The sequence below is a fragment of the Procambarus clarkii genome, chromosome 40, assembly GCF_040958095.1.
Source record: "Procambarus clarkii isolate CNS0578487 chromosome 40, FALCON_Pclarkii_2.0, whole genome shotgun sequence".
NCBI lineage: Eukaryota > Metazoa > Arthropoda > Malacostraca > Decapoda > Cambaridae > Procambarus > Procambarus clarkii.
The window spans coordinates 706,798-730,148 of NC_091189.1; positions in this window are offsets into that span (position 1 = coordinate 706,798).

Sequence of the window (23,351 nt, forward strand, 5' to 3'; positions counted from 1 at the left end):
GTGATAAATATAGCTGAGGAGATGGTGAAGTCGAGGCGCCGATGTCCCAAGTCATTTTGAAGTAAGAGAAACATCATAGCGCGTCAGTGGAGACATTATAGGTGTGGGGGTCACTCTGGATTCTTTCAATCGCATTTGTATCATTTACAGATTCAGATACATCTGCATGTATGCAGCTACTTTAGACTACTTGCAATGCAAAGGTAATTTGCAATTTGCAAAGGTTAGAGCATCGTAACATTGACGCTTTATAATCAACGATAGGTTAGGTGGGTTGCTTGGGTTCGAATGTTTCAGTTTAGGCAAAACAATTGCACTTTTTTCAGTGCCAAATCGTGAGTGCCAAATCGCGAGTGCTACGAGAAGGTGGGGAATGAGTGCGCGGCGCGTGTTGGACATCAGTACGAAAACAATAATTCCCATAAACTATATAAATTAGCATTCTCTTGACAGGACAGTCAGCGAACGTGTTATTTTCACGACAAGACAGACAGACAGACAAATAACATAAACAATCACCTTGCAATGAAGTCAACATGTGGTGCCTATAGCGCAGTAGTCTACGCTCTGGGCTGGTAACCGACGGACCAGGGATTAATCCGCGGACGGGACAAAAACGGTTGGGTCCGTTCCCGTCCGGATGGCTTTGTTTACCTAGCAGTAAAATATGTACCCAAGAATTAGACACCTGTTGCGGGCTGCACCCTGGGGGGGGGGGATGGTTGGTAGTTTACCATAGGGGGATCTTGTAGTAGTAGTGGTAGTAGTAGTAGTAGTAGTAGTAGTAGTAGTAGTAGTAGTAGTAGTAGTAGTAGTAGTAGTAGTAGTAGTTGAAGCAGTGGTAGATTTTTGCTCGGTGCCCATAGTAATACTTAACTAAAGTAACTTACTTAGTAACCATGCATAGTAATGCTTAACCCATCAATATTCCTCCTGTATATGAGTTAGAGAAAATGAATCTTTGGAAAAGAATCTGCCATGCTCTTACGAGCCAGTTACCACGACAGTTATCGTGGCGTTGAAAAGTCTCCTCCCACGCCTAGCTCTTGCTGGGGGACGGTACGAGTAGCGGACATTGACCTAGGCTTTTAAGATTGAAATGGCCTTCATCCTGTTCCTCTGGCTATATTACTCCGTTTTTCACCAGGAAGGAGAAGTAATGACCGCTAGTGAGGACGGGGCAAATATTCCTTCCTGCTGTTGGTATTCTATGGTATTGGTACCTTCCCATACCTTCCCCCATTCCTGAAACTTAATTTTATTTTGTTTAAGCAAGTGTGAGTTTCTCCGAATTGGCTGCCACCTATACATAAAACGCAGCAGACATGTAAATGATCTTCGACACAGCAGATATGTCCGCTCTCATCAACGCAGTGGACATGCACGTTTATTTAGCAGCAGCAGACATGCAAAGTATTTAGTATGGGTGGAACACGAACAAGGAGAGACAGGTGGAATTACAGAACCCATCTGTAATTACAGGTGGAAACTGACTACCCAAATGAGCCAAAGAGACATTAGAAACAATTTTGTCAGTGTTAGAGTAGTTAACAAATGGAATGCATTAGGCAGTGATGTGGTGGAGGCTGACTAAATACACAGTTTCAAATGTAGATATGATAGAGCCCAGTACAGGAATCTGTACACCAGTTGATTGACAGTTGAGAGTCACTGGACCAAAGAGCCGAAGCTCAACCTCCCCGCAAGCACAACTAAATGAACACACACACACGCAACCCAGTAGACCTGCACGTGCCCATTACCACACGCAACAGTAGTAATTAACAGCTTAGTGAAACAAGGAATGGCTAAATATACAGTATGTCCCCTCATCCACACACAGGCCAACAGTAGCCTCGGACTCTCCCACACACCAAGACTATGCGGCCTCCTGGAAAAAAAAAATATTCCCCCTCATTAAAACTTTCTGGACTTACTCCCAAGGGAGAATCTAATTGCAGCCGTTCATTATATACGACTCTTGGGCTATTAAATCGTGGAGTCTTGGTATAATTGCCCAGTGGTGGTTTTGATGAGTTTCCGTGTTTTTGAAGATTCCTTTTTTTTAAGTCTGGTTGAATGCTTGTTTATGTATTTAGTGCCCGTTAGCCGTTTTCTTTGTCCTAGTGGCTATTTGTTTTTTGTTTTTGTTTTTACTTTCAAATGTTTTGCCTTTTTTTTGGGGGGGGGGGTTTCCATTGTGCAGAACGTGACATTCATATGTATTCATCGTATGTATACTTCTTGGAAACTTGTGAAATGTGGGTTTGTGTGTGTATGTAGGTGTTTTTGTGTATGCTTGCCTAAGAGTGGCTTTGGGACAGTAAAGTGCAGTTCTTCATGTCCCGCCTACTAGAAAAACCCAGCTGCCATACTTCTAAATAAACTTTATCCAAAGGCGCCTACAAAATGCCATAATATTAATTATTATTATTATTTTATTATTATTATTATAAGATAATGTCACAATAACGTAGCTGAAAACAACACAAAACACACATGAAATGTAGTTACGACGTCCAGGCCCTTCCTGGATCATTGTTTGGGTATAGTAATACTAAAATTGTGGGCCATTGGTTTAAGGTTCAGGTTCGAATCCTTATCATAGCTCCTGATTTTCTCAATAATAATAATAAAAATAACAATAATAATAATGAAAATTACAATAATAATAATGAAAATTACAATAATAATATCAATAACAGCCACATGCAACTCATCACAGTCAATGCCATAAGAGCTTTTACATGTTCACAGAGATATCTTTTTAAGAGAGAGAGAGAGAGGGAGAGAGGGATAGAGCTGTTGAAAATCAGTTCTCACGCACGTAAGGGATACTCTGAGGGACAGTACATCATGACAGCACAAATATTTCTATTGCAATATTTGTGCTGTAATAAATACTAAAATAATTGATACTCCTCTCAATAAGCAGAATAAAATGCTACTCAGCAATGATGGGAGAAAAGTGGCTATAATCTTGCCAGGACGGCTGGGAATGTCAATAAATAAAATGATCCATAAATCGTTAAACTTGTACAGAAATTAAATTTTTTGGTCTGTTGGATGTTATATTTTGCCTTGTATATTGTGTAGTAGTAGTAGTAATAAGATCTGTAGTATCAGTAACAATGTCATGATTATAGAAAGGACACATGACCATATTTCCGTAGGTTAGGTTAGGTTAGGTTAGCATTATCCCAGGCACATCGCCAGGCGGGATAAGAGGTGACAAGATCAGGCGGATTAAGAAGGATAAGAAGACTGGACCCAGGCATAACAGCTTTACGGGTTCACCATAGCCCGTGCTACATGGACACTTCGTTCTGAGTAGCTAAATCTAAAACAACAACAACAAGGATAACAGCTGTTCCAGCCCTGCTCCTGTGCCAGGTAAATCCACTACGGGCTCACCATAGCCCGTGCTACTTGTAACTTTTGTTCTGTGTAGCTGAATCTAAAACAAGACCAACGGATAGCAGCCTCATTAGTCCATAGGCTTAGAGCCCCAGGCAGGAATATTCCTGCGAAAAAATAAGTCACATTAGAGGTTGAGATGTAAGTCTCGTCCTAATCACACTCTCAGATAAGGCACTCAGGAGAGTGTGAAAGACTTGGTGTAAATTCCTTACATAAACTTCACAATTACACAAGTTTGGGATTTTATCCTATGTTATTATATCTATGAGAAGACATTACCAAAGGGGGGGTAGAAATAGCCTAAGATACTCTATCCCTTTGAGATGTGTTTCTTTCTTGTCTCAATAAACATACTTGAACTTGACATTACCATTACCAATATCAGTAGCATTAAATAATACTAACAGTAGTACTCTTACTAGTATTAATAACGAAGCCTTAACACAGTAGGATTACATACAACACAGTATTACAAATGTAAACATTATTCCTTATCTTAGTGCACTTCGCCTCCGGTATTCCCCTGATTAATGGGTTCTTCCGAGTGGCTGATAACGAGCTCTCTCGCAACCTGTCAAGTAAACAACGAATCGTCATTATATAATTACATATATATAATATATATATATACATTATATAATATATATATATACATTATATAATTTATATATATATACATTATATAATATATATATATATATACATATGCATATATATAAATATATATATATATATATATATATATATATATATATATATATATATATATATATATATATATATATATATATATATATTAGTGTGTGTGTGGGGGTGAGAATCACGAAGAAATTAACACGTGATGAACAATGTGACAATATTAGACCACGAAGAAAGGATTAAAGCAAGAATTTCCTTAAGTACTTTCGTATTTACTGATTCATCTTCATGACTCATTGTTATTTTTTGTCTTATTGATTGCCTTCGTTTACACATTACCCGCATATGTGGGTCTTCACTGGTAAGTAAAACTACACTTTCTTGCGCCAAAGGTTCCTGAAGCATTGCAATTGTTTTGTTCTCCTGTTACTTAAGTGTTTATTGTCAGACGAAAGTATTGCATGAATGCACTGCCAAAATGTTGTAGTTGTTATTATTATTATTATCAGTTGTAGTAGTAGGAGTAGTGGTGGTAGTAGTAGTAGTAGTAGTAGTAGTAGTAGTAGTAGTGGTGGTAGTAGTAGTAGTAGTAGTAGTAGTAGTAGTAGTAGTAGTAGGAAGTACTGGGGGGCAGTCGTCTCTTTTTATCGTTGCTAGCATTTAGTGCTTTGCTAATATTGTAGGGATTGTCACCATCATTATTAAGGTGATAGTGTAGCTATTACAAGCTCTGCAGCTATTATTGCAGTTATTCAGTTATTTGCAGCTATTATAACAGTTTCTGCAGCTATTATTCGTTAATTATTACATGTTTAGCAGCTGTATTTATATAATAGCAAGTATTACTTTTCTTCAGTACAGATTTAGCTCAGTAAAAAGAAGAGGGGTGAGAGCTATCAAAATCTGAAAGAGAAGCTTCAGAACCTGAAAAAGAAGCTTTAGAAACTGAAAGTGAAGCCTCGGAACCCGAAAGAGAAGTTTTAAAACCCGAAAGAGAAGCTTTAAAACCCAAAAGAGAAGCTTCAGAACCTGAAAGAGAAGCTTTAAAACCCGAAACAGACGCTTTAAAACCCGAAAGAGAAGTTTCAGAACCTGAAAGAGAAGCTTTAAAACCCGAAACAGACGCTTTAAAACCCGAAAGAGAAGCTTCGGAACCTAAAGTAGTCGGGGTCGAGAAAGTGTTACCAAACCTGAATGTTCGAGATATAATTAATGCTATCTCGGTGGACTTATAATAGATCTTCCTGTACAAAACTGGTTATCTTGTTGACATAACACTCGCTCAGTTTCCACGGACACTCAAGTCGCTCGTCAAATGAGTATGAAATGGTGTAACATTTTTTTGTGTGTGTGTTTGTGTGTGTGTGATCGTAAGCAGCCGTCACCAGCATCCAGGTAGGGGAAAACCAGCGATAGTTCGATGTTAAGGGAAGGAAGTGGGTAAGATGTTCCCTGCTTCCTAAGATGAGTGTGTGTGTAGGGAGGAAGGGGGGAAATTTACCTAATTGTTTGTACAGGATCGAGGTGATAGCTCTTGGACCCCGCCTATATAACTGTTGGTTGTCGAATGTACTGACTCCCGATCTGTTTTCCCCCCTATTATATCCACTATACATATTTTCCTCTAACACACACACACACACACACACACACACACACACACACACACACACACACACACACACACACACACACACACACACACACACACACACACACACACACATACACACACACACACACACACACACACACACACACACACACGCACACACACACGCAAGAGACTTATGCTTTTCCAGATGATGGAAATGAATGTTTGAAAGCTGATTAGTGTTGGCTGCGTTTTAAAATGATTGTTGTGCTTGCAAGCAATGAATGGTATGTGTGCACAATTTTATGAATCTTATGTGCAAGTGAATCTAAGTGCATTTATGAATTTTATGAGCCTCATAACTCATGCCTCTTTGTTCCGGGACTACTAGACTAGTCCCGGAACTAAGAGGCATGAGTTATGAGGAAAGGCTGCGGGAAATGCACCTTACGACACTGGAAGACAGAAGAGTAAGGGGGACATGATCACAACCTACAAAATCCTCAGGGGAATCGACCGGGTAAACAAGGATGAACTATTCAACACTGGTGGGACGCGAACAAGGGGACACAGGTGGAAGCTGAGTACCCAAATGAGCCACAGAGACGTTAGAAAGAACTTTTTCAGTGTCAGAGTAGTTAGTAAATGGAATGCATTAGGAAGTGATGTGGTGGAGGCTGACTCCATACACAGTTTCAAATGTAGATATGATAGAGCCCAATAGGCTCAGGAATCTGTACACCAGTTGATTGACGGTTGAGAGGCGGGACCAAAGAGCCAGAGCTCAACCCCCGCAAGCACAATTAGGTGAGTACACACACACACACACACATACGCGTGCGCACACACATACACAGACAGCCAAAGTGGTTGGTAGATTAAATGCAAAAATATAGAGTAAACCCAGAAAAGGAAGTAAACCAATGAAGGCAGGGTAAACCCTGGTAGGCGGGGTGAACCCTGAAGGGCAGGGTAAACCCTGAAGGGCAGGGTAAACCAAGGAATGAAGCGTAAAATCACTAAGGTAGATTAAAACCAGGAAGGTAAACTGAACCAAAGAATATATATTAAACCTCCCTCCATTATATATAAATAATATAATATAATATAAAAAAAGAGGATGAGCGAGCCAAAAAAAAAAAAGTACAAGAAACCTGAAATGTTAAACGTAACCCAAAAGATGTTTGTATGAACAAAGACAAAATAACAAAAAAATATTGAACTCTGTGTGTTTTATCTTGTTGTTTTAAAGTGATCTCAAGATGTCGACCAAAGAAAATATAGTTGACCCAGAAAGAAGAGATCGCGCAACAGAAAACAGTCTCTCTCTCTCTCTCTTTCTCTCTCTCTCTCTCTCTCTCTCTCTCTCTCTCTCTCTCTCTCTCTCTCTCTCTCTCTCTCTCTCTCTCTCTCTGTCTCTCTCTCTCTCTCTCTCTCTCTCTCTCTCTCTCTCTCTCTCTCTCTCTCTCTCTCTCTCTCTCTCTCTCTCTCTCTCTCTCTCTCTCTCTCTCTCTCTCTCTCTCTCTCTCTCTCTCTCTCTCTCTCTCCCTCTCTGAGAGGCACCACGCGGCTCAGAAGCGCATCTCTGCTTTAAGGTTCTCATGCCACAAGATCTGACTCCAAAGCACATTTAAAGACGCATTTATGACAGGTCTCACAACTTTTCCCCCCCCCCTCTACCAACACTTTAAAATAATAATAAAAAAAGATCGGAAATTTATGAGTGGACACGTGACGGGTTCAGGGGAAGGGAAGGGAAGGGGGAGGGGGGATGATGGGGGAGGGGCGGGGGGAGGGGGGTGTTGTTGAGGAAGGAAGAGGGGGATGATGGGGGGAGGTGGGGGGGGGGGGGTATGGCTGGAGCACGTGGCTGGTGCAGTTCCAAACCCCCATTGCCAGCCTGGGGTTGAATCTCTGCGGCCATGCCTGCTTGGTGACACGGGTTCGAAGCCTCATACGCCAGTGTCTTATAATTTTCATATATATATATATATATATTTTTCACTTTGTAAGATATATTTAAGATAATTTCAGAGCAGCTTGGTGAAAGAGACTGAGCTCTTGTTAAATCTTTTATGAATTGTTTAAATAAAATTTCCAATGGTGGTTACGTTCTTGAATTTACTTATCAAAAGACATATTTTGTTTTTGATCGCCATGATAACAAACCAGGAAGAAGGAGAAGGTGGAGGAATGAATCAAATAGATTAAAACAGAATATTTATCTTCTCAGGTTTGTAGGATCGGTAGCCTGGCTGACCCAGGATCGAATCCTCAGCGAAGTATCGCTTGCCTGCCCCCCCCCCCCCCAAAAAAAAAAAAAACAACACATGCATAGTGACTTTACTAGGAACATGTAGAAAATAATAATAATAAAAAAACAATTCCTGGAATCTACTACCGATCAAAGACCGTTGTAAATCCTGGAAGTTACATCTTAAATTTACAAGATGACCACTTCGGTTCCCTGTCGACACTCAGATCCAGACCTCCCCCACCACCTCCCCATCCATCAGATCTCCCCGCCACAGAGAGTACCAGTTTTTTGGCCGACATCTGATTGGCCCCATCCCACTTACCCAATGTTTGATTGGCCCCCATCTCCTCTCCTCGTACTCTCTCGAGCCTTTCTCAAGTTTATTTGGCCCAATGTTTTACCTTCTGTATTCATTCTCTGCCTGAAGATGTTCCAGAGACGAACGGAACGTTGTAGCAAATAGTCAGAAGCATAGAAAGTTTAAACTTTAAGATCAACAACGCCAGTAATGTTGTCACATATATATATATATATATATATATATATATATATATATATATATATATATATATATATATATATAGATATATATATATATATATATATATTACATATATACATATATATATATATATATATATATATATATATATATATATATATATACATATATATATATACATATATATATATACATATCCATATCCATATCCATATATATATATACATATATATATATACATATACATATATATACATATCCATGTGAGGGGGTGTGAGAGGGAGCCGGTGAGCCGGAGCTGGAGGAACTCGACAACCTATGACAACCATCTTTGTAACCCATATGTAACTCCTTTTTTGTAACAAAGTTCAAATAAAGTAAATATTATATGTGTACATACAAAAGAATGGGGGTGGTAGGAGAAGATAATATTAGTGTTCAGTGAGAGACCACAAGGTCTCCTCTGAATACTTTTTATTTTCTTCTCCGAGGCTATGGGTCCCCACATTGGCACCAGAGGTGGTACCCTCACAACCTATCTTTAAAAAAAAAAATATATATACATATATATATATATATATATATATATATATATATATATATATATATATATATATATATATATATATATATATATATTTCTTGATGTATTTTGGAGAATACAGTCGACCAGCATGAGGGACCATTGTCTATTATGCTTACCGTCGGTGGTAGGCCTAGCGATAATGCCCCCATATAGGCCTACACTTCCTGGGTGTTCCATATATGTAACATGTTACATATACCAAACATATACCATGCATTACCAAACACATATTACATATATTACCAAACATTTAGATTCGTGTTTTAATTATAACAAAGATGAGAATGTGTTTTTCACTTGTTATATTATGGGTCAAGGCTCATTGGTGAGAAATGAAGTGCATTGTGTGTGTGTGTGTGCGTGCAATGAAGGAGCGTGTTAGTGCATTTTAAGAGTGTGTGGATGCATTGTGATAGTGCAGGTGCACTGTGGATGTGTGTGAGTGCATTGTGTTTGAGTGTGAGTACACTGTGGGAGAATCCGAATGCATTGTGAGGGGGTGTGAGAGTGAGCCGGTATATGCTGGGAGTGCACGGGAGCATTATGGGAGTGCACGAGTGCTCCGTCGGAGCGTGCAGGAAGGAACAGTTGGGCCCTGGCAACAACACACGCAATTGCACTTGCGAATGAATGAACGCGACATCCTGTTCCTCACATTTAAACGCGCTGCAATCTTTAACGCCACGGCGTTCAGATTCCAGCGCTTTAGTAATATGAAAACCACCGCAATAATAACGTTTTCTTAGACTAACAGGTATAGGTTAGGTCCACATCCTGTCCTCCCACTTAATTACGTCGGAATTCTTTCTTTTTTTCAAAATCAACCAATTGGTTAAAAATTGCGACGTGTTCTTAAGACGTTCATACACCGTAATATATGTTTTGTTTGTATAGGCTTTGGTGGGTTGAGTTGCAACACAGAACATATGCCATCAGTAACGCCAAGCTCTCACACACACACACACACACACACACACACACACACACACACACACACACACACACACACACACACACACACACACACACACACACACACACACACACACACACACACACACACAGCCTCGTAGGGGCCTCGTAGCCTGGTGGATAGCGCGCAGGACTCGTAATTCTGTGGCGCGGGTTCGATTCCCGCACGAGGCAGAAACAAATGGGCAAAGTTTATTTCACCCTAAGTGCCCCTGTTACCTAGCAGAAAATAGGTACCTGGGAGTTAGTCAGCTGTCACGGGCTGCTTCCTGGGGTGTGTGTGTGTGGTGTGGGGGGGAAAAAAAAGAAAAAAAAAAGTAGTTAGTAAACAGTTGATTGACAGTTGAGAGGCGGGCCGAAAGAGCAAAGCTCAACCCCCGCAAAAACACAACTAGTAAACACAACTAGTAAACACATACACGCACACACACAACACATTTTACACATTTTTTTCTTTCCCTTTCTTTCTACAGCCTCGTAGGGGCCTCGTAGCCTGGTGGATAGCGCGCAGGACTCGTAATTCTGTGGCGCGGGTTCGATTCCCGCACGAGTTTTTTAATAACCCCAGTTTCCGTCTCTCCTCTCGTACTATCCTCTCCAACCATCCCGCCATCCTTACTAAACCCGTTGATCCAAAAACACGATCAAACCGGAGTGAGTGTCCTGATAGGTGAGAACGACGGCCGACTTATCTTTCACCGGTGTGAGCTAATTTGAGGGAGTTAGCTTAGGTTATGTTAGGGCACGTTAGATTAGGGTTAGTTTAGTCAAGTCTAGTCTAGATTAGATTATCATGGGTTATGTTAGATTGGGTTAGGTTGGGTTGGGCCAGGTTGGGTCAAACCAGACCAGGTCAGGCCAGGTCGGGTCAAGGCAGGTCAAATCAGGCCAAATCAGGTCAAGTCGAGTCAGGTCCGGTGAGTTTATCACAGGTTTCGTTCGGTTACGTTAGTTTACGTTATGCTAGGTTATGTTAGTTTAGGTTAGATCAGGTCAAGTTAGGTTAGGCTATGCTAGGCGAGGTTACCTTAGGCTTGGAATTAAAAATCTCTGCAGACAAAACAAGTTCAAGCCACGTTTAATCAACGTAGGACTCTCGCCCTAAACGTTGGTTCATTCTTACATTTTTTTGTGTCTCTGTAGGCCGACGGCGCAAAGCTACGTTATATTTTGACGTCAAAAATATAACCATGGTCCCCATATCTGACGCAGTCCATGGTGGGAGGAGCCTTGAACGGCGACTGTACTTCCCTGTCTGTCCCCCTCTATGGGGCCTCATTCCGGTCATTCACTCCGGCTGCCTATAGCCAGACTGGGTCGTTAACTCTCACCTTCAGGCGCCACTCCCCTCACCTCTCCCCTCCTTTTCTCCCCTCTTCTTTTCCTCCTTTTCCACACACTATTTTCCACACAGCCACAATTATACATGTCCTCCGCTAACTATTCCATTGATGGTCTTCTGATTCTTGCTTAGAGGGGCATATTACGTCTTCTTCCTCCTTCCTCCACCTCATTCTTCGGTCATTCACTCCTTCTTTCCCCCTCTCCCTTACTCCTCTGCCATTCAACTCGCTTCTCCCCTCCTCCCCTCTCTCCCTTACACCTCGGTCATTCACTCGGGGTTGCGTAGTAAGCAGCTGCTGTAGACGCATATGTTATGAGAACACCTGTTGTTGGCGCCCAGGTATAATGGCCTTTGTTTCTGGTGGGAGTGCTGGCGTACGTGAACTTGGTACTCACTTTAGTCAACCTTAGTACTCGCCTTTGACAACCAACAGTTTTGGTTGACCAGTCCAGAGGAGGAGGAGGAGGAGGCTTGGTTGCGGACTGGGCCGCGGGGACAGTGAGCCCCGAAATCATCGCAGGGTAACCGCAAGGAGTTTATGGCAATTCAGCTTCAGGTGTTTGGTTCTTTCTATCAATCTTTAATTGACTTGCGTGGTTGCTTCCGAACCTATTGGGTTCTGTTGAATCCTGACGCCCAAGTTCCTTCTAATACTTATGAAGCTCAAATTAGTGTGTAGTTCAGGTTTGCTTCATCTCGATCTCATTCCTCCGGTTTCAAACACTCTTTTCTTTGTTGAGTATATTCCATTCCTCCCGAGTATTTAGAGTGTCGTGATCATGTTTCACTTGAGCTCCAGCGCCGTGACGTACAGTTCTTTTAGATCAACACGAACATACCTCTTATAGCTACGGAAGAAAATATTGTAACATGTTACTGTAAAGTAGATGAGGGCTGAACGTTCCTGCGGCGTTCTCTTAACAGGCCTGTTAATAATTAACAGCCTGATCTTAATTGGTTGAAGATCTCGTTAACCAGGTTCGTAGACTCCGTAGTACTCAGTCTGACTCATAACTCACTGCCAGGTTGATCAGGTACTCTGTGGAGGGTGTTTACCAAGGTCATTCCTAAGCTCTGAGAGAGCGGGTCGGCTAGTTATTTTACCTTTGTATTTTGTAAGGAATTGCAAAGGACTTGAGCCCTTAGTTTTTTTATGGGGCTGTTTTGCACATTCTGCCAGGCTTCGTAAATAATTATTTATTTGTAGATTTTCAGCCAGTTTCCCAGTTAAGGCTTTTTTTTAACATCGGAGGATTTCTCTTCACATTTTATATCTTCTTTCCGGGCTCCTGTTCGGAGCCGCATGCAAATGATCTGCTTTGCATTTGCTAGAGTTAAACTCTAATAACCCATTGTTGAACTATTCTTTCAGTTGTTTCAGTTTAATTACTCTAGTGTTTTTTTTATGACATCCTCATAATGCACCAAGAGTTTGCTAGAGCAGACTACTGATCACACGACTATTTATGACTAATCACTTTGCACTCTGTATGATGGGGATTTTTTTTAGCATCACGTAGCTAGTTCTCGACACATTATTACCTTGCATTCAGTCCATGGTAGCAGCACTAGTACAGAAGTGCTGAAATATAACAACAAATGTATTGGTCATGTTCTAGATATTCTTGTAGTCTTCGGCTGAATTTATCCTCTTCATTATTTAATTAGCAGCAAACATCGAGAGAAAAATAATTTCTTTCCGCCGAGAGATCATTTACTTGTGAAACAAAACCGACCGTAGCATTCATCCTTTGTGGAGTTCCGCTTCGTAAAAAAACAAATTCCTTCTCTGGGATCTCTCCTCAGGTTGTAACTGTCTTCTTTGCCTTGGGTACTGTCTTATCTTCTAAAGCACCTCCCCAATCACTTCTGATTACAATCACAAGATTACAAATTCTTGAAGCAATTCACATAAGAATAGAACAACCTACCATGAACATCCAAATCACGGAACTATTTACTCTACCCACCATGAGAGTAAGGACAAGACCAGAATATAACGATGCCAACACAGAAGACATATATATATATATATATATATATATATATATATATATATATATATATATATATATATATATATATATATATATATTATTAAATATGACCGAAAAAGTAAGATTAATAACTCTAACACGAATTTTCTCAATCTTTCGTACATTTCGCTTCACTGTTGGAGGTAAATCAAAAATCAATTCTCCAAAATTCATTTTTATTTCTAGTCTGACGCGACACGAGCGCGTTTCGTAAAACTTATTACATTTTCAAAGACTTTAGTTCACAAATACACAACTGAATAGAACTTACGCATCTCCGATTTTATATCTACATTTGAGTGAGGTGGAAGGGGTGATGTGGCATTAACACAAGACAGAACAAAATGTGGTATTAATAGGGTATTAATTTCATCAACACAAGACAGAACACGAAACAATGGATATTGAATAGAAGTGTTTGTAGAAAGCCTATTGGTCCATATTTCTTGATGCTTCTATATTGGAGCGGAGTCTTGAGGTGGGTAGAATATAGTTGTGCAATAATTGGCTGTTGATTGCTGGTGTTGACTTCTTGATGTGTAGTGCCTCGCAAACGTCAAGCCGCCTGCTATCGCTGTATCTATCGATGATTTCTGTGTTGTTTACTAGGATTTCTCTGGCGATGGTTTGGTTGTGGGAAGAGATTATATGTTCCTTAATGGAGCCCTGTTGCTTATGCATCGTTAAACGCCTAGAAAGAGATGTTGTTGTCTTGCCTATATACTGGGTTTTTTGGAGCTTACAGTCCCCAAGAGGGCATTTGAAGGCATAGACGACGTTAGTCTCTTTTAAAGCGTTCTGTTTTGTGTCTGGAGAGTTTCTCATGAGTAGGCTGGCCGTTTTTCTGGTTTTATAGTAAATCGTCAGTTGTATCCTCTGATTTTTGTCTGTAGGGATAACGTTTCTATTAACAATATCTTTCAGGACCCTTTCCTCCGTTTTATGAGCTGTGGAAAAGAAGTTCCTGTAAAATAGTCTAATAGGGGGTATAGGTGTTGTGTTAGTTGTCTCTTCAGAGGTTGCATGGCTTTTCACTTTCCTTCTTATGATGTCTTCGACGAAACCATTGGAGAAGCCGTTATTGACTAGGACCTGCCTTACCCTACAGAGTTCTTCGTCGACTTGCTTCCATTCTGAGCTGTGGCTGAGAGCACGGTCGACATATGCGTTAACAACACTCCTCTTGTACCTGTCTGGGCAGTCGCTGTTGGCATTTAGGCACATTCCTATGTTTGTTTCCTTAGTGTAGACTGCTGTGTGGAAACCTCCGCCCTTTTCCATGACTGTTACATCTAGAAAGGGCAGCTTCCCATCCTTTTCCATCTCGTAAGTGAAACGCAGCACGGAACTCTGCTCAAATGCCTCCTTCAGCTCCTGCAGATGTCTGACATCAGGTACCTGTGTAAAAATGTTGTCAACATACCTGCAGTATATGGCCGGTTTCAAGTTCATGTCGACTAAGACTTTTTGCTCGATGGTACCCATGTAGAAGTTTGCAAACAGGACACCTAGGGGAGAACCCATGGCGACCCCATCTACTTGCTTATACATGTGCCCATCCGGGCTCAAGAAGGGTGCCTCTTTAGTACAAGCTTGGAGTAGTTTCCTCAGAATATTTTCTGGTATGTCAAGAGGAGTACAGGCTGGATCACGATACACTCTGTCGGCTATCATTCCGATTGTCTCGTCCACAGGTACGTTGGTAAACAGCGATTCTACGTCCAACGAGGCTCTTATCCCTGTGGCCCGTGTGCCCCGCAGTAAGTCAACAAATTCCTTTGGAGACTTCAGGCTGAAGGCGCAAGGAACATAAGGAGTCAGCAGGCCGTTGAGTCGCTTCGCCAGTCTGTACGTGGGTGTGGGTATCTGGCTAATGATTGGCCGAAGTGGGTTTCCAGGCTTGTGCGTCTTGACATTTCCATACGCATATCCAGGTTTATATTCCCCAATGATCTTTGGCAGGTGGAGTCCGGATTTCTTGGCGTTCACAGTTTCGGTCAAATTTAATAATATATGTCTACAGGAAAGACTGCTACCAAAATATACTAATATATATATATATATATATATATATATATATATATATATATATATATATATATATATATATATGTCGTACCTAGTAGCCAGAATGCACTTCTCAGCCTACTATGCAAGGCCCGATTTGCCTAATAAGCCAAGTTTTCATGAATTAATTGTTTTTCGACTACCTAACCTACCTAACCTAACCTAACCTAACTTTTTCGGCTACCTAACCAAACCTAACCTATAAAGATAGGTTAGGTTAGGTTAGGTAGGGTTGGTTAGGTTCGGTCATATATCTACGTTAATTTAAACTCCAATACAAAAAATTGACCTCATACATAATGAAATGGGTAGCTTTATCATTTCATAAGAACAAAATTAGAAAAAATATATTAATTCAGGAAAACTTGGCTCATTAGGCAAATCGGGTGTTGAATAGTAGGCCAAAAAGTGAGTTCTGGCTACTAGGTACGACATATATATATATATATATATATATATATATATGTCGTACCTAATAGCCAGAACGCACTTCTCAGCCTACTATGCAAGGCCCGATTTGCCTAATAAGCCAAGTTTTCACGAATTAATATATTTTCTCAAATGTTTTGATTATGAAATGATAAAGCTACCCATTTCATTATGTATGAGGTCAATTTTTTTGTATTGGAGTTAGAATTGACGTAGATATATGACCAAACCTAACCAACCCTACCTAACCTAACCTAACCTATCTCTATAGGTTAGGTTAGGTTAGGTAGCCGAAAAAGTTAGGTTAGGTTAGGTTAGGTAGGTTAGGTAGTCGAAAAACATTTAATTCATAAAAACTTGGCTTATTAGGCAAATTGGGCCTTGCATAGTAGGCTGAGAAGTGCGTTCTGGCTACTAGGTACGACATATGTATATATATATATATATATATATATATATATATATATATATATATATATATATATATATATATATATATATATATATATAGATGAATATGTGCAAGATGAATATATATATATATATATATATATATATATATATATATATATATATATATATATATATATATATATATATATATATATATATTAGTATATTTTGGTAGCAGTCTTTCCTGTAGACATATATTATTAAATATGACCGAAAAAGTAAGATTAATAATTCTAACACGAATTTTCTCAATCTTTCGTACATTACGCTTCACTGTTGGAGGTAAATCAAAAATCAATTCTCCAAAATTCATTTTTATTTCTAGTCTGACGCGACACGGGCGCGTTTCGTAAAACTTATTACATTTTCAAAGACTTTAGTTCACAAATACACAACTGAATAGAACTTACGTATCTCCGATTTTATATCTACATTTGAGTGAGGTGGAAGGGGTGATGTGGCATTAACACAAGACAGAACAAAATGTGGTATTAATAGGGTATTAATTTCATCAACACAAGACAGAACAAGAGTATTAATAGGGTATTAATTTCATCAACACAAGACAGAACACGAAGCAATGGATATTGAATAGAAGTGTTTGTAGAAAGCCTATTGGTCCATATTTCTTGATGCTTCTATATTGGAGCGGAGTCTTGAGGTGGGTAGAATATAGTTGTGCAATAATTGGCTGTTGATTGCTGGTGTTGACTTCTTGATGTGTAGTGCCTCGCAAACGTCAAGCCGCCTGCTATCGCTGTATCTATCGATGATTTCTGTGTTGTTTACTAGGATTTCTCTGGCGATGGTTTGGTTGTGGGAAGAGATTATATGTTCCTTAATGGAGCCCTGTTGCTTATGCATCGTTAAACGCCTAGAAAGAGATGTTGTTGTCTTGCCTATATACTGGGTTTTTTGGAGCTTACAGTCCCCAAGTGGGCATTTGAAGGTTTTGTGTCTGGAGAGTTTCTCATGAGTAGGCTGGCCGTTTTTCTGGTTTTATAGTAAATCGTCAGTTGTATCCTCTGATTTTTGTCTGTAGGGATAACGTTTCTATTAACAATATCTTTCAGGACCCTTTCCTCCGTTTTATGAGCTGTGGAAAAGAAGTTCCTGTAAAATAGTCTAATAGGGGGTATAGGTGTTGTGTTAGTTGTCTCTTCAGAGGTTGCATGGCTTTTCACTTTCCTTCTTATGATGTCTTCGACGAAACCATTGGAGAAGCCGTTATTGACTATTCAAGAACTCTGTAGGGTAAGGCAGGTCCTAGTCAATAACGGCTTCTCCAATGGTTTCGTCGAAGACATCATAAGAAGGAAAGTGAAAAGCCATGCAACCTCTGAAGAGACAACTAACACAACACCTATACCCCCTATTAGACTATTTTACAGGAACTTCTTTTCCACAGCTCATAAAACGGAGGAAAGGGTCCTGAAAGATATTGTTAATAGAAACGTTATCCCTACAGACAAAAATCAGAGGATACAACTGACGATTTACTATAAAACCAGAAAAACGGCCAGCCTACTCATGAGAAACTCTCCAGACACAAAACAGAACGCTTTAAAAGAGACTAACGTCGTCTATGCCTTCAAATGCCCACTTGGGGACTGTAAGCTCCAAAAAAACCAGTATATAGGCAAGACAACAACATCTCTTTCTAGGCGTTTAACGATGCATAAGCAACAGGGCTCCATTAAGGAACATATAATCTCTTCCCACAACCAAACCATCGCCAGAGAAATCCTAGTAAACAACACAGAAATCATCGATAGATACAGCGATAGCAGGCGGCTTGACGTTTGCGAGGCACTACACATCAAGAAGTCAACACCAGCAATCAACAGCCAATTATTGCACAACTATATTCTACCCACCTCAAGACTCCGCTCCAATATAGAAGCATCAAGAAATATGGACCAATAGGCTTTCTACAAACACTTCTATTCAATATCCATTGCTTCGTGTTCTGTCTTGTGTTGATGAAATTAATACCCTATTAATACTCTTGTTCTGTCTTGTGTTGATGAAATTAATACCCTATTAATACCACATTTTGTTCTGTCTTGTGTTAATGCCACATCACCCTTCCACCTCACTCAAATGTAGATATAAAATCAGAGATACGTAAGTTCTAATTCAGTTGTGTATTTGTGAACTAAGTCTTTGAAAATGTAATAAGTTTTACGAAACGCGCCCGTGTCGCGTCAGACTAGAAATAAAAATGAATTTTGGAGAAGTGATTTTTGATTTACCTCCAACAGTGAAGCGTAATGTACGAAAGATTGAGAAAATTCGTGTTAGAATTATTAATCTTACTTTTTCGGTCATATTTAATAATATATATATATATATATATATATATATATATATATATATATATATATATATATATATATATATATATATATATATATATATATATATATATATTCATCTTGCACTGTCTCATATGGTCTCTTTCTCTCTCCTTTATCACCAGATCTCTCCCCCTCCCACTTTCTCGTTATCTGTCTCCCTCTTCTACTTTCTCTTCCTTACCTTACACTCCTAACATCTCTTCCTCCCTCTCTTTCCCTTCGTCTAGGCTCGCTACGTGTGATCACTGTAAAATCGAGTCATAACGGTTGAAGTTTAACGAAGCTTCGAAAAAAGATCTTCTTGTTATCACAGTGGTGCTGCATTGTGCAGAAATGGTCTGGCATACGTGGTACTCAAGGTCCTGAACGAGTGCGTGTTCATACAAGCGAAGCACACTAAAATCTTAAGTTTTCTGAAGCCTTAAGTTATGTGGTGAAATGAGGAGAGGGATTTAAGAGACGTTTATGTCAGTTTACGGGAGTGTGCGCAGTTTGGAATATGAGGTAGGTCAGGTTTGGGTCTGCATGTGTGTGTGAGGTAGGTCAGTGTTGGGTCTGCATGTGTGTGTGAGGTAGGTTAGGGTTGGGCTGCATATGTGTGTAAGGTAGGTCAGGTTTGGTCTGCATGTGTGTGCGAGGTAGGTCAGGGTTGGTCTGCGTGAGTGTGAGGTAGGTCAGGTTTGGTCTGCATGTGTGTGTGTGAGGTAGGTCAGGGTTGGTCTGCATGTGTGTGAGGTAGGTCAGGTTTGGTCTGTATGTGTGTGCGAGGTAGGTCAGGGTTGGTCTGCGTGAGTGTGAGGTAGGTCAGGTTTGGTCTGCATGTGTGTGTGTGAGGTAGGTCAGGGTTGGTCTGCATGTGTGTGAGGTAGGTCAGGTTTGGGCTGCGTGAGTGTGAGGTAGGTCAGGTTTGGGCTGCATATGTACTTACCTAGTTGTGCTTGCGGGGAGCTCAAAGAGCTCTGGCTCTTTGATCCCGCCTCTCAACTGTCAATCAACTGATGTACAGATTCCTGAGCCTATTGGGCTCTATCATATCTACACTTGAAGCTGTGTATGGAGTCAGCCTCCACCACATCACTGCCTAATGCATTCCATTTGTTAACTACTCTGACACTGAAACAATTCTTTCTAATGTCTTATTTGCTCATCTGGGTACTAAGTTTCCACCTGTGTCCCCTTGTTCGTGTCCCACCCGTGCTAAAGAGTTTGTCTTTGTCCACCCTGTCAATTCTCCTAAGAATTTTGTAGGTGTTTATCATGTCTCTCCTTACTCTTCTGTTTCCCAGGGATGTGAGACTCAGCTTCCTTAGCCTTTCCTCGTAGCTCATACCTCTCAGTTCCGGAACGAGCCTGGTGGCATACTGCTGAATCTTCTCTAACACTCTCTCATATTTAACTAGGTATGGACTCCAGACTGGAGCTGCATGCTCCAGGATTGGTCTTACATAAGTAGTAAACAAGGTCCTGAATGATTCCTTACACAAGTTTCTAAAGGCAGTTCTTATGTTGGCCAGTCTAGCATATGCCGCTGATGATATCCTTTTGATGTGGGCCTCTGGGGACAGATTCGAGGTGATATCAACCCCCAGATCATTATATTTGACTCTTGCAGGATATTACCTCCCAGATGGTACCTTGTGTTCAGCCTTCTGCTTGCTTCGCCTAATTTCATTATATTACACTTTCCTGAGTTGAACTTTAGTAGCCATTTTCTAGATCATTCCTCCAGTTTGTCCAGGTCGTCCTGTAGTCTATCCATATTCATCTGTCTTGATTCTTCTCATAATTTTTGCATCATCAGCAAACATTGAGAGGAATGTATCTATACCCTTTGGAAGGTCGTTTACATATATTAGAAACAGGATGGGTTCAAAGTACAGAGCCCTGTGGAACACCGCTGGTCACATCTCGCCACTTTGATGTCTTCCCCCCTCACAGTTAATCGCTGTTTCCTGTTGCTTAGGTACTCCTTATCCACTGGAGCACCTTACCTTTTTCCCGTCCTCCGATTGTATAGCCCCGATTGATGCCTCATCGTATGTTGACCAGACCACACACTAGAAGGTGAAGGGACGACAACGTTTCGGTCCGTCCTGGACCATTCTCAAGTCGATTGTGAGCCTTGAGACATCCACAATCGACTTGAGAATGGTCCAGGACGGACCGAAACTCGTCGTCCCTTCACCTAATAGTGTGTGGTCTGGTCAACATACTTTAGCCACGTTATTGTGACTCATCGCCTGCCTCATCGTACTCACTCCCTCAAGAGTTGGGTATCACCAGCTACTCACCTCTGATTCACCACATCACGAGGTACGGGTCGGTCTGCATCACTCAAGAGGGAGCACGCACTCCTGCCTCACTCACCTGCTCGGCTGAGTCACACCCATCATCTGCCGCGTTCTCATCTGAGTCACCCACTGGGAGTTTTAGCCTCTAATACGTCGCAATTCTTTACGGAACTGACCAAGTCGTTAAAATTACGACGTGTTAAACGTCATAACGTTTTCTATGTGTCAGCCTCCTTAGGTTATCCAAAGGTGGGGTGAAGGGGGGGACAGTTGTATTTTTTCAGAGTGGAAAATGGTGTGAGGGATATCCTTGCCCCCTCCCTCCTCTCCCTCTCCCCCTACTTCCCCCTCTCCTTCTCCCCCCTCCTCCCCACATAAACTCCCCCCCCTAACCTTCCCCCCCCCTGAATGTCGGAATTAATTGGATATATTTTTTAACACGTTTCGCACCCTCGTACACATACACACGACATACGCTATACACATATACGCTATACACATACGCTATATACACATACGCTATACACATACGCTATACACATACGCAATACACATACGCGATATACATACGCGATATCCACACACGACACATACCACAACATACATCTGAGACATACATACACACACCATACACACACATACACATACACACACACACACGACACTTATAGACAGAATAGTGTGTTGTGAACGACGTACAAAATACAGAAAAAAATCCCTATATAATGAGTTATATAGTGAACACCCCCCCCCAGGACTAGTACTATACAGGGTGAGCATAAAGAAATGATGCTGAAGGTGTCTATATGGGAGGAACAAAAACATTCTGAACATGTCTGTGGCGTCACTTTCGAATGTTACATTCTTCTGAGGTCTTTTTGGGCACAATATTTACTTGAAATGATGATAGTATGACTTAAATATTACTTTTGTATATATATCTTGAGGTCATCTTGAGATGATTTCGGGGCTTTAGTGTCCCCGCGGCCCGGTCCTCGACCAGGCCTCCACCTCCAGGAAGCAGCCCGTGACAGCTGACTAACACCCAGGTACCTATTTTACTGCTAGGTAACAGGGGCATAGGGTGAAAGAAACTCTGCCCAGTGTTTCTCGCCGGCGCCTGGGATCGAACCCAGGACCACAGGATCACAAGTCCAGCGTGCTGTCCGCTCGGCCGACCGGCTCCCATGATAGTATGACTTAAATATTACTTTTGTATATATACCTGAAGAGCTTAGTGTATTAAAATGATTGACAGTCTTATAAAAATATAGTAAAATATATAATAAAGGAAAAAACAAATCTATAATGGTTTTGTATAAATATATTCAAATATATAATTATGGAATACAAAATCTATAAATAATTTGTTTATAATTGTAAAAGTATATTGTATGACATGATGTGGTGATGGTGTACGTATGTCAGGTCAATATAGAGTGTGGTAGTGTATGTCTGTCTGGTCAATACAGTGTGGTAGTGTATGCGTGTCAGATCGACCATATACTTCAGCAGTGTATGAGTGTATGAGAGAGAGATCGCCCACATAATTCACATTGTGAGAATGGTCATTGTATTTCCACGGTCAAGGGGGGGGGGGGTAAGGGGGGAGTTTGCACCCATGTCACAGTCCTGTCAGGATGTTCTGTGCATAATGCAACCACAAGTAACGTGATGAATCCATGACACGATATTGAGGTTGTGGAATGAGATTTAGAGCCCCGTATCCCTGGACTCTCAAAACACACTTAATGAGCTCAGTGTGCTCACACTTAATGAGCTCAGAAGTATCTCCTTGTTAAACCCTGGTATTCTAAAACGTGTTGCTATTGGGACCAGTAACCTTTTCCTAGTCGTCCTACTTTGCAGGAGATGACTGCAAGATCGTAAGTGCCTTGCCGTAAGTATAAGTGCTTATACTTGTAAGTATAAGCCGTAAGAAATAAATCCTTGCCGTAAGCATAAACGTAGCCATGTGATCAAACAATGAAACGTTCTCCATACAAAAAATTGTATCTAACCTGATTTTTTTTCACCTTTGGATGAGGAATTTTCCTCCTTTGGATTGTTAACTCTTTTTTTCCCCCTTTGACCCGGGGATGAGGATCGAGGTTGGTGTATGAGAAAGAGACACAGGTGAACCAGATTAGGAAAATGACGTAAATAGGAAGGAATTTTTAATTTATGAATAGCAGGCAGATATAAATATATATACACACGAGCTTCGATGCTTAGCTATGTTTGCTCTCTCCTGTGTCAGGGAGTTTCATGTGTGTGGACGTGAGAATTTTTAGGAGGATTTCAACACATATGTGAATATGAATATTGGAATGTTTCGGTAACTGTGGCAAGGTATTGGAGTGGTAGTTGTGGTGGTTCCGTGGCTGGTAGTGGTTAAGT